Below are 13,258 nucleotides of genomic sequence, written 5' to 3'. Positions count from 1 at the left end.
ACTAAGGGTTTTAGTCCTTTAACTTTTAAAGGATCGGCTAGAGATGGCCTTATGACTTGTTTATTTCAGTTCTTCACAATGTGATACTCTATATGTGCAACTATTTGCCGTGCAGTTCAATTTCATCAATAACAGTTTCAACAATACCACTATGAATTACGATATTTGGTTGTTGTTAAGGATATTGCAGTTAACATGGCTTTTTTTTACAATAACTAGTGTACTTTAGACCTACACAATACCAGTTTGAATGACTATTTGCTTGTTTCTAAATGTTATGCCTGATGCAGTTAACACACCTTTCCACTTCTTGTTTTGATTAACTAGCGTGCTTAAGCCTGCACACTGAAGCTATCATTTGTAGATTATGTTGTCTACCATGGATATATTTGTTTGATGTTTAGCCTGTTGTGCTTAACATTCCTTTATATGTACTCATGCAGGACAATATTGAGAACAATGTTGTTTTTCATCGAGGTTAGTTTCATCGCATTGCTTATATGTACTCACTGTTCAGGATATCGGTAGCTGGTGCCATATAGCCTCGGGCTGATAAGGGATTAATCGTCGAATTGGACATTTCACTGAATATATATGTAACCCATTTATCAGTAGGTTAACTAGGGTCATATTTAATATATCTGAGGCTACATAGCAACATACATTGTACTGAATGACTAAATATGCAATCCCAGGCTACATAGCAACAAGGAAGAGTGTTACCTTAATGTTCTGATGATGTCTAGATATACATGTAATAACATCTTATGTAATGGGATGGAGGGAGTGTTGTACTACATCATTTTTCAATTGTTGTTTAGCTTCTAATATTAACTTGGTGCTTTTAGGTACATATATCATTGCCAAAGTTCCACACTTCGACCCTTTCTGGGGCCATGAGATATTCATGAACCAGCATCAAGTGAGGAAACTGATAAAGATTGTTACAAAAATGGGTCCAAAGACGTCAATCGAACTATTTGTTTACACTTTATGCAAGACAACAGTGAACTGCAGGATGGTAAGTAAGAACCCTGTAGCCTTCTTTTTATAGCCCGTAATGAGTTGTGTTAGATGACAATGTCTGAATCTTTTTTCTTTTGCAGTGGATCCTGAAGCAGTTTACTCAAGATTACCTCTCAAACTACATGATTGGCGGCCGGCCATCACAAGGGGTTGGACTAGAGTCTTGCATGCCTTCTGCATCCAGGAGAGCACAATAGGGCCATTCCGCTTCACCTTGTTCAGCAACCGGAATGTCTGTTGCCTCTTTCTTTATAATCATGAACTGTTTGTGATGTGCCAGGCATCGAAAAACTCACGTGCCTGGAATCTGCCTGGAAAACTCCCGTGCCTGGAATCTTCCTGGTTTTAGGTAAAACCACAAAACTCCGAGTGCGATGGCAATGCGAGCACAAACGAGTAGCAAGGATGAAGCGTCTGGGATATTCAAGATTTCGGAAAAGGTTATATAGGGACAACTGTATGCATCAAGGCTCCCTATCCCCGACGGTTTCTGGGTCGTGTGGGAAGGACCCCTCTATCACCGTCACTCACTAGGCGACGGTTCCAAATGCCGTCGCGGAAAGGGGTTCAAAACCGTTTGTATAGCACTAACACGTACCAGTGAGTGATAATAAAAGGGGGAAACCCTAAGCATTTTTTTAGCAAAATAGGGTTTCCCCTCCGATTTCTATTAAGGAAACCACCACAGAACCAACATGATTAATTAAACCCTAAGCATGATCAATTAAACCCTATTATGACTGTGCCATGGCAGATTTAAAGCTGCAAACCGCAGAAATGCTATTTAGCATCCATTGTTTGCTTCAAACTAAGAACTAAATTCTAAGAGCTGAAAAGAAAGTACAGTAACCATGTTACGATCTATTTTCTGGTTGAGATCAAAAAGTTGAGCAAATATGAAATACCACCTCTCTTGCGGTGCCGTGTAGGCATCGGGAGTGCGATGGCTGATGGTGGCGTTGAAGAAGATCTGCGACGGTAGGCGGGTGCATCGGGGGATAAGTCTCGTTGCGGTGGACGAGAAGGTCGTGGGAGCGGCCCCGGCAAAGAGGACGTCGGCGCTGATGAAGCGAGAGGACACGATGCAAGGCTCCTGGTCCATCGTCGTGGATGTGAAACGTTCATCTCTAGCAGTGGACGACGCGGTCTTGGTAGGTGCTCCGGCATGGTGGAGGATGGTGGCGATGGATGGGATGGAGGACGGCGACGATGGATGGGGTGGCAGACGGAGGAGGCTGGTGTGGGGATGGTGTTCTAGCGCGGACGGTGTATGAATGGGAAAATAGAGGGATAGGTACATGGAACCATGTTTTTGGGACGCGCCTGTCTGAACTATGGGAAAGTTACAAACTTAGCCCCCGTTTAAAATTTGGATATCTCGTCAGTTGGGGATAGGACGGTAATCTCGCATCTCCCCAATATTTGCCCAGAGCGATTTCGGGCGAGGAGAGGGTGTTTTGGCGCCCACGTTTGACGCCCACGGAGTATGAATGGGGCTGACAGGTAGGGCGGTTGTGTCACGTCTGAGTGAAGTTACAAACCTACGCCTATTGAAAATATTTGCCTACATCGATTTCGACCGAGTCGAGTTTGTTTTGCCGCCCACCGTGTATGAATGGGGAAATGGAGGGAGAGGCAGAGGTGTTTCGGACAAGCTTGAATCAAATGTGTTTTGCCTCCCATGTTTGGCGCCCACCGTGTCGGAATGGACTCAGAGGCGATCGTGTCACGTCTAATTGAAGTTACCAACCTACCCCTATTGAGAGCAGTGGAAATCGGGCCGATGGATTGTCCGTGTAAGGGGTAGACAGTAATTTCCATCTCCCAAACACTGGTTTAGAGCAGCCGACGTGGGAGTGGACATTTTGCCACTTCTTTCGAATTTTGGGACAATAAGCATCCACGTTTACCCTGGCAACTAAATTCGAATCCATTTTGTATTCCTATAAGAATCTTTATAAATCATTCTATGTGTTTTTATATATCTTCAAAAGCACGACAAAGATGTATTCCACTGTCATATATGAATAAGATTTACAAATGCCGATACTCGAATTCAGAAGCTAGAATCCAGTTTAAGGTGAATTCGAATATTTGAAACCACTTTATGTCCAACTTAAGTGTAACACGCAGCATAATGTGTACTCCCATTTAGATATGTACACAAGCGATGTCTCAAGATTCAAAATACCGAGTCAATCAACCAATAATGTACCAAACTAACAGACATATGAACACTTATAGAGTATATGGATCAATAATATCAACTAACATACATAAGCCAGGCCGCTGTACTTTTTGTGCTAGAAGAGCATCCTTTTTTTAGCAAAGCTAATATAGCATCTTGGCCCTTTCAGATGCGTGCCACTTAAGGACCATCTATACTACTATTATTGCTGAATGCACATTCACCCGATTGCCATATTTGTAGGTCTGGCACAACAATCAAAATGAAATGTCTCAGAGTCTTATTAATTAATACAGACTTGTGCTCAAAAAAGAATTACAAACCAAAAAACAAAAAACAATTATTACATGATCTCTAAAACAAATGGTTTGATCGATTACATGAACAAACAACACAAATGTTCATCAACGATGGAAAGAACATTTCACCTATTATTTACCAAGTGGGAATTTAATTTCCTTTTTTCCTTCAGGACCTTAACAATGTGGTCAATCTCAGCTTGCTTCGTTTTGAAATCCACCAAATATTTAATGGTTGTCTTGAGTACTGCTTGTGATTGTGCTGTTTGCTTCCTCAACATGTCAACTTCATCTCTAAGTGCAGAAGTAGAATCTCTTTCTACCAATAGTTTAGCCTCTAGAGCATCAGCAGTTGGCAATTCATGATGCACGATTGGGCCAGTACCACTGCTGTGGGATGATACAACGTCCATGGGGACCTCGCTCTTTGATCTTGGGCTAACCTGTTTCCCATTAAAGTTCCGACTGGATTTTGAAAAGTTGAAGTTAGCAAAACATCTCAACTGGGAGTTATAACAGCAAACCAGTTAAACAAACAAGGAATTAAAGAGTTTCAATTGGATGCTGAAAAGTAGTTATTAACATCATTATAACCGGTTGCAGCAGCAAAGCAGTTAAACAAACAAGTTTTGAAAAAGGTACCTGTTGTGGCATTGGAGTTTTTCTTGAATCCTGAAAAGTTGAGTAGCCAGTAGCGTGATTAGAGCAACCGGTTGCAGCAGCAAAGCAGTTAAACAAACAAGTTTTACAAAAGGAACCTCTTGTGGCATTGGAGTTTCTCTTGGATCCTGAACAGTTGAGTAGTCAGTAACTTGATTAGAGCAACAAGTTACAGCAGCAAACCTGTTACACAAATATATTTTTGAAAATGTACCTGTTGTGCAATTGGACTTCCAATTGGATCCTCAAAACTTGAAGTTGGTAAGATGATTACAGCAACAAGTTACAGCAGCAAACTAGGTAAACAAGGAAGTTTCTGAAAACATACCTGTTGTGCCAACGGAGTTTCAGTTGGATCCCACAAACTTGAATGTTAGCAATCATAAATAAAGTTTACAAGAGCCATAAGAAACTAACATCAAACTAGTAAAACTAACCAGTTTTGGCAACGTATTTAATTACACATGAACTAGTAAAACTAATAAGTTCTTGGCAACGTATTAAAGTAACAAGTCGGTACCGTTTACCAGCAACACAGACATATGTAAATTTCTTTGATGTAAGCAAAATGATTCAAAAAACACACACATATATATATATATATAGAAACTCTATTTTGGACCCAGGGTGAAGAATTAGTAATTTCTTGCCCCGGTCGGACGAACCACGCCACGCCCCACCCGAGTTTACTCCTCCCCCTGCCGAAAGGCTAGCAACGTACACACTTCCGTGCCTGTCCAACGTAATTTTTATTTTCAGTCAAAATAAAATTACACCGACGGTTCGTTCCTAATTCCCACATCCCACAGCTCTCGCCCCCATCTTCCTCGGAGAACCTTCTCTCTCCACATGGCTGGATGCGAGCGGCTGCTCCGATCAACATCGCGACGGTTTCGGCGAGTTGATTCGGCTGCGGGAGGATTCGCGGCGTGGTGGGTGGCCTTGGCGGCGTGCAACACTTGGTGGCCTGGTCAACGGTAGGCTACACGGCGGGCGGAGGGAGAGGAACGGCTCGCCCACCTGCAACCTCGTCTCCAGCAGGAATCGAGTAGGGCCATCGCTCCCCCACCTCACTCTCCACCAACAGGCTGCTAGTACTTGATGATTGCCACTCGTACGTGAGTACCACACCAGCCACCTGCAACGAGATCCCCTATCTCCAGATCCAAGTTACCTGAATTTCATATGCCTCCCAAGGTTAGAGAGATTTTGATTTCGGTCCAATTTCCTCGACATGTGACCCTGTTTTTAAAATACATAGAGAATTGTGACCCATCTTTGTTACTGTAAGCAGTCTCGATTGTGAATATCCCCAATTGCGTCAATTTTTTCTTTCTTGCATCGAATTGTCTGAACCAGTCCAATTTTTGTTATGGTGGATTAATACTGGGTTAGATTCTATGATTCTGTGATGGACTTAAACTCAATGTGAATGATCTGATGTAGGTAGATTCAGTTGCAGGAGCTCAAGTTTCTGTTCTTGGTTGGATCAATCAAAATCTTGTTTATGTGATGGTATTATGAAAATAACAAGTGGAGGCTTCATATTGCAGGCAACAAGAAGAGCACGCATTAATTATATTCTTATAACGCTGGTCTTGTTTGCTTTCAAAGTAGGCTGCCCATGCGTTTTTACAACACATACTCATGACAAATGGTTCGGGGTTCATTCACCCATTCATCTTTTCCTACTAGCTTTTTCTCATCATTGTGTGTGAGGGAGCTAGTTCTCTTTGTCTTCATGTGCTTGACGCATGGGGTGATCTTGAGCCTGAGTCCAGCGATCTTCTTTTTTTAGTTGGTTGTGCTACAGATTTTTGTTTCAGGTTTGGGGGTCTAGTACTGTTTTTCATCGCAGAAAGGCCTGCTAGTCGTCCATACATACTACGGGCTTGCTTTATTTGCAATTGCTCTTTTCTATGCAATTTTTATCAATGCTGCCTTTTCTTCTTCAAGAATTGTGAAACTGTTATTAAAATCCTACTTGTTTAATCAGATGCCTAGTTGTTTATTTTAATTTCAGTTGACTGTCTCATATATTATTTTTGAAGGTATCACCACGAGAAGGAGAAGCAAGGGGAAGCTACATTTCCAAGCAGATGCCAACTGTTGCAATTGGAGTCTATAACTTGTTCTCATGGTATGCACAGTCGTTTATGTACTTTCCTGGGTTTACATGCCCATATATTCTATGCTAGTTCATCATAGCCGTAACCATGGTTTGACTGTTCGTTTCTATTTACTAGCAGTCATGTATTAATCATTTTTTAATTTTTTCTCCATCCTAATTGATCTTGCACTTATTGACTAAATAGGTGAATGGATATTTTATCTTGTATGCTCTGTATACAAGTACTATGTACTTCAATAAATACTAATGAAAGTACAAAATTGACATGCAAAAAAATTGGCTCACCTTCTGTGTGTTGCCAAGGAATAATTTCTTATCCATTATGTGATGAATTCTCAAATTTTCTTTTCTGATCATGCTCATTGTTGCTACCCAAATATAAAAGTACATAAAACTTGGCACATTTACTGAAACAAAAATTCTATCTGTCCAATATCTACTTTCTGGTAGAGCTTGCAGACTTAGCATGTATTTTACCGAAAAAGGGTTGCCCCCCGCTTTATATTATAAAGCAAACATCACCACATACATCCGAGCGAACCGATACAAACACACCCACCACGACACATAGCACACACCCAAGGCAAGATACAAAGGTGCCGGGCACCGACACACCACTCGGACGACAACCAAGCAAACTAGAGATGAACCAAGAAGAACTACTTGGAGCCACCGAGGAGGGGTGAGACGGACAAAGACGGAGCAAGGACTCCAGGACGGTGCCTCCCAAAAGGGTACGACCACGGATAGCCGCCACCGTCCGATCCGAAGATCAAGTTTTCACCCGGAGCCACACGGAGGAGTGGGAGCACAGCGACGGAGCCTTCAAGAAGGATACGACGTCTGTGGACGCCGCCGTCATAGAACAGCGCAAAGCCATCGTCGCAGACCCGGCCACCGGCGAGGAGGACCCCTAAGGACCGCCACTGACCACCAAGAAAACTCACCAGGGAGCCCATCTGCGCTGCCGCCGTCGTCCAGCCGGCGGGACGCCTGGATCCCTACTAGCACGCCCACCAGCCACCGCTGCTGCGCCTCCACCACCACCAGCCGCGGCCACGGTAGGAGCGGACGCCCGCAGCCCGCGCCGCCCTCGGCCCGCGCCGCCTCGGCCCAGATCTGGCCGTTCGTCGCCACCGGATCCCACCGCGCACCACTGCTGCTGCAGCCCCTTCACGCTGCCGCCCACAGCCCGCGTCTCCGCCGCCGTCTGCTGCCGCCGCGCAGCCACGCCCCGAGCCAACGTCGCGCCGCCGCCCGACCCTGAGGCCCGCGCCCGCCGGGCCGAGCAGGGGAAGGAAAGTGCCCCGCCACCGCCAGCACTGGCCGGGCTTTGCCCGCCAGTACGTCGAGGCGGCGGCGAGGGGAGGGAGGTAGGAGGAGGGGGGGAGCTGGAGGCGGCGCTAGGGTTTCCCCCCGGCGCTCGCGGGAGCGTCACGGGAGGGAGAGGGAGAGGGGGGATCCCTGATGGTTTCTGTCTCGGCACTTGGTATTTCTTCCATGCGGGGTGTTTGTGTTAATGCCTGAGTGGGAATTGCTGCAACAGCAGTGATACACTTTGGGAGAAATCTGGGATAAAGGAAGGTGCAGGCTCAAAATTTCATTCACTAGTTAGTTTTGAAATAGTTCCTGACCGTAGTTGTTCCAGAATCCTGCTTTGTTGCATTTATTACTAATAAGCAATCAGATTTGCGGGTTCCTGCTCTATATTGGAGCTTGAATATTTAGCACCTCTTTTGGCACATTCTGTAAACAAACAAAAAAAACATGACTTATGTTTACCGCATAACAATTAATCCCATAGGGAAGGTCCATGTCATCTTTTTTGCTTCAGATTATTATTGCCGTAAGGCATTGATCTTGTTCATCTTTAACCTATTTACATGTCTCTTAGAGCTATCTTTTAAAATATGATTAATTACTTGTAAGATGTGTATTCCTCAGGTGATTTACGATTTTAGTGATTATTTGTGTGCTTGTCCATTAAATGATTATCCAGTCTGCTATTGATAGCCCATCGTTTACAAAGACAGTTTATGGGCTCCAGATTTATTTCTATTAATCTTGTGCTTCTAGGAATTGGTGGTGGCAGTCGTCTCAAAAAGACAGTGAGTGCAAGGCGCTGGTTTCCTATGATGTTCTGTTATGCAACACCGTTTTGCTTTTCATTCGTCGTCCAACAGATCAAAAGTAGTCTCAGAAGTAATGAAGGCTGTGCTTGACGCCTGTAAATTATCTGATTGACGAATTCTGAATCATGTGGTCCTGTGGAGACATTTTTCCAAGTTCCCTTGATATACTATTAAACCTGGTAGGTATAATTGTATAAGTACACCTATAAGCGTCATCTGATATAGTGGATGCTCTCAGTCAATGACTATACTTATTGTCGCCTTTGTTGTATGCTCTTCCCTTTCTTTGCAACCAGTGGCATTGTTTTAGTTCTGGATCTTTCTTAAAAGAGCAAGTTGTATATGTCTCCTAGTAGAGAAAAGACAAAGCCGTATACTACCTCTGTACCGAAATACTTGTCGTTAGGGAAAACAAGTACAAGTTCCCCAGCAACAAGTATTGTGGCACCGAGGGAGTATTACACTGAATTTATCAAGCAAGCATGCAGTTCTTCTATGACTACAAATGTTTTGCAATAATATATAGGAAGGAATCCACGCATTACCACTACATTAGTTCATGACTATGATGCATGGGAAAGGAACTATGGTGGTACTGTTTATGCCATTTATTACATGTAATTATCAGCAAATTATAAAACATTGGCAATCCGAAAAAACAAAAAATTGGAATTTCCTGTACGTTCAACTTTTGCAAAAATGCCTATGTAATCTTACGTTGGCTAGAGTGGTGGGGTGAGGTAATCTTACAACTCATGCACTGTTTCTACGTTAGCTAGTGGGGAGGTAATACGTTAGCTAGCTAGTGGGCAGGTAATCTTACGTCTCATGTAAGTGATTACGGGAGGCTGGTTGGTTTGCGGTGGAATAACAATATATATATATATATATATATATATATATATATATATATATATATATATATATATATATATATATCTTTCCCTAATAATAAAGCGGCTATCACTTATGCCCGCTTGCTCACCGTCGTGGTGGTTTTGCAGAACAGTCCTTCTGGTTTTTAGTAATCAACCCGTAGTCCCTTTTTTAAGTGGATGAGAAAATGTTTCGTTTTTATAAAAAGGACCCTGCATTGTTTAGTATTCAACCCGCAGCCACGTCCTATGTAAAAAACAACAACTTTTCTGCCTATACAGAGCCGCCGAGGAGGAGGAGGGTTCTGGCGGCGGCCGTAGACGCGGACGTTACGGAGGGGACGGGATCCAGCGACGGCGCTCCGGATCTGGTCTGGAACGGCCGGATCTGATCTGGAGCGAGGCGTCGGCGACTTGGAGGTGGAGGACGCTCGAGCTCTCCTTCTGGATCGGGTCAACGCGGCGGCTCGAGCGGCTGGGGGCGGCGCGGGTGCTCGATGCAGAACGGCGGCAGCGGCTGGATCTGTGGCGACGGCGGCTGGAGCTTGCGAACGGCGGCGGTGGCTGCAGCTGTGGATTGCTAGCCGCGGCTTCACTGGGGGAGCGCAGCTGCATAGTCCGTCGCTCGCGTCGCTGCTTCGCCGGGAGGAGCACCGGCTACGTCCCTTGCCATCCCCACAGTCGCCGCTGCTGCTCCAGACGTTGGTGATGGAGAATCGCTCCTTGGTTTTCGTTGCCGCCAGATCCCCAATCGCTACCTCGATCTCGCCATCACCAGCCCGGCAAGGGCTTCAATATCCTCAGATATCCACCAGCGAAAAAAGAAGAAGCTCTAGCCCATGTGGTTGACGGCGTCTCTTGTCTTATTTGCTTAGCGTATTTATGTTTCATCAGGATGCAAGTTGCTGCTTGAGGAGTGTTAGAATTTGTGAAATACCGATTTTCTCTTTGCCCCAACAACATTACTTTGGTACACTCAAAACGCCAGTTGCCAGAAGTAATATGTGCTTCCTTTTCACCAAAGAAGATTTATACAATCTGATCATCTATACATTGGACAGATAAACAATAGAAAGGGAACTCAATCTGATATATTTTTTGTTCAAGTCCAGATATAGAAACCATAGATTGGTAAATGCATCTAAATTCTAAACTAAAATTATGCTTAATGTGAGAGGAAAGCGAGGTTTTCGCTACAGTACTGATGGTTAATATCAAGTATAACAGTGAAACTGCACTACTGTTTGTTCGTCGTGTTATTCAGTTAAAGGTTAATATCTCCAAACTTCATTTTATCTTTTTGTAGAAGCTCTCGCCTAACAACTTATTTTCTAGGACTGTTAGTATTTAACAAATTTGCATCTTGATGTGGCTAATCGGTGAAGCAATTCCACTGTAAACATAAGTGCGTATGTAGCTCTTTTATTGCTACTAAAATTAGTCTGCTCATTAAATTTAAATGCAATATCAATTCACTCTGAAGAGGCTTATCCTCTTTCACTAACTACATATTCGTTTGACCTGTCAAACAATCCTAAGGATCCCTTTAAATTGGTTCTAAATGTTTATGCAGCATCAGTGTTATATGGTACCAGAAAACATGTGGAGAGAATACTTAGTTCCGTTGAGAAAACAATAGCTGAACTCTTCTAGGTTTTGTTAGATCAACTGGCTACTTTGACAGATTCTTGCGTGGCTGTGACGGGTAGGTACCATGCCCTCTCCCTCATCCTTCCTGTACTCCCCTATCTCTTATTTGCACACTCCCCACCCAATTTTTTTCCTTATTTGCACATCTGTTATAACAGCAATGTGACATTATGGTATGATATTTGTAATCATCCACTAATATGGCACCTTCAGTTCCAAAGTAAATAGATTTATTTGACTCTTTTTTGTTTACATCCATCGTGCAGACAATGATTAGAGGGAAACAGTAGTGATAGCCTGACTTATTGACTTACTTGGGCTTGGTACAGCGCTGCCGTATACTTAGAGACACTATGCGATGCTAGATTTGGTATGATGTGATGGTGGCTGTGAATCTGGCAGTGAAGGAGGTCACGACGGAGCGGCTTCTCCATCATGGTTTGTAGCACTCGATACCCATACAATTAATTAACACTCAATTTTCTAGCACTCGATACATCATGGTCTTCTTGTCTTTTGTTGTTTGGTTGGTGTAGAATCCGTCACCTCTTACCAGGGGGCTTTAGCTTCGAACCTGACTCTTTTAGTAGTTTGATTGTTGCAAGCGTGGAATTGATCGCAAGTACTTCTACAGATCACAACATCTATGGTGTCTCAGTCTCAAGTTCATAATTTCTGCATCATTTGAATTGTATACAACAAGATACATAAGTAGTAGGTCTCCAGCCGACACAAAAAGGCAGACTTGATCTATTTCAATTCGTTAATACATCTATTACAACTTTTTTTTGATAAAACATCTATTACAACTTACTACATCAAGGACTGATGTACTTTCGATATTATTTCTTAATAAGATCAAATTGGAAGAACATTGATGGAACATATTCTTTTATACTCTCCTTGCTTGATGTATTGCATTTGACTGAGATGATCTGCTCGATGCAGGTTTGGAGCCGACCAAGGAAGTTGCAGTTATACAGAGTGTGAGTGCTTCAGACTTTTGAGAGCTCGAGGAGGAGGGGCGTGTGGAGGTTGTTGCCGTCAGTGCCTGCCCCAGCGGTCTCCATTGCCTGCTCCGGCCAGATTCAGTCGGACCTATCCTATCGGTTCTCCATCGCTTCACTCTGCTTCATGTGCATCTGGGCAGAGGAGACGATGACCCGACCTGCCTGGTCGCTCACCACTGCCTCCCAGTCTCTGTTCTTCACCAGTCACACGTACTCTTCCTTATGTGGTAATATATCTCAAGGCATTTTCTGTTGTTATATGGAATTATTTACTTACAATTATTTTGTGGGTCCTTGGAGTTGTTTGGTTGCATTCTATATAAATGACACTCCGACAATTTTTTTTATGTTCATCTAACAATGGAAAAGATTCAGACCTTTGATTCCGTAGAAATGATTTTATTGCTCGAGTACAATATGTGTTTACCAAAGAACATGAAAAGGGCAAGTTTTTCTACATTGAAACTTTCATTAGGTAATTAACTCTTGCAATTTTCTTCTACCAAGCATGGATCAGCTCCTGTAGTAGCTATGTTTAATTTGCAACTGAGTTTACTCATGGTTATAGGATTTGCAGTAAAAGTGCCGTCATCTATTTGTCTATGTATATACAATGGAAGAAAAATCTGGAGGAAAAATCTTTAAGGCCTGTGGCGATCCACTGATTTGTGTTCTATTCCATTTTCACTGGCAAGTTCCGTTGAGAGAGTTGATTAAATCGATCTAGCTAGCTCAGGTCCACGTAGATGAGCTTATGAACGGCAGGGAAATTAATTAATCAGCAGCATCCATGCTTGGATTTGGGTCAACATTGGAATGATTATCTCTGATTTTTGTCGTCGGTGGCTGAACAACGCATCTCCTCCTATCATCGTGCTGATCTTTGCTCTATGTCATCTTCTCTGATTTTTGTTGTGCTGCTACATGTGCAGGTGTTTGAGGCAGGAAGGGTGATTAGAATCGATGAGGAGCAGCAAGAAACAACAACTATTGCCGGCCTAGCTGCTTATAGGGACAACCACACGGTGTATTAGTGTCTCGATCTAATTCATTTAACCACACATATACCTTGGATGACCAGCAAGAAAAATTTAACCATTATACCTGTAATATCAAGTGGATTATCTTGGGTCTCTCACTCTCTCCAATCCATGGATGATATGTGTGGCCCAACTATTAGCAATCTTGCAGGTGTAGCTAATACAATAAGTTTGCGTTTCACTTCAGAATTCAGAGGAACTGAACGTTTATTTTACAGTTCAAACCAATTACTGGTCTATTGCAAAA

At 43.2% G+C, this 13,258-nt stretch overlaps 2 long non-coding RNA genes across 2 annotated transcripts; both read left to right on the top strand.

Moving 5' to 3' along the window:
• Nucleotides 1-4,918: 4,918 nt before the first annotated feature.
• Nucleotides 4,919-8,698, top strand: LOC123145340 (uncharacterized). Its single transcript, XR_006472256.1, has 3 exons — nucleotides 4,919-5,370; nucleotides 6,225-6,313; nucleotides 8,381-8,698. It is a non-coding gene; the product is annotated as an uncharacterized lncRNA (long non-coding RNA).
• Nucleotides 8,699-9,545: 847 nt separating this feature from the next.
• LOC123145339 (uncharacterized) lies at nucleotides 9,546-13,258 on the top strand. The gene is made up of 3 exons (XR_006472255.1): nucleotides 9,546-11,399; nucleotides 11,910-12,198; nucleotides 12,904-13,258. It is a non-coding gene; the product is annotated as an uncharacterized lncRNA (long non-coding RNA).

Source organism: Triticum aestivum, chromosome 6D, assembly GCF_018294505.1.
Source record: "Triticum aestivum cultivar Chinese Spring chromosome 6D, IWGSC CS RefSeq v2.1, whole genome shotgun sequence".
NCBI lineage: Eukaryota > Viridiplantae > Streptophyta > Magnoliopsida > Poales > Poaceae > Triticum > Triticum aestivum.
This window is presented reverse-complemented; position numbering and strand designations above follow the sequence as displayed.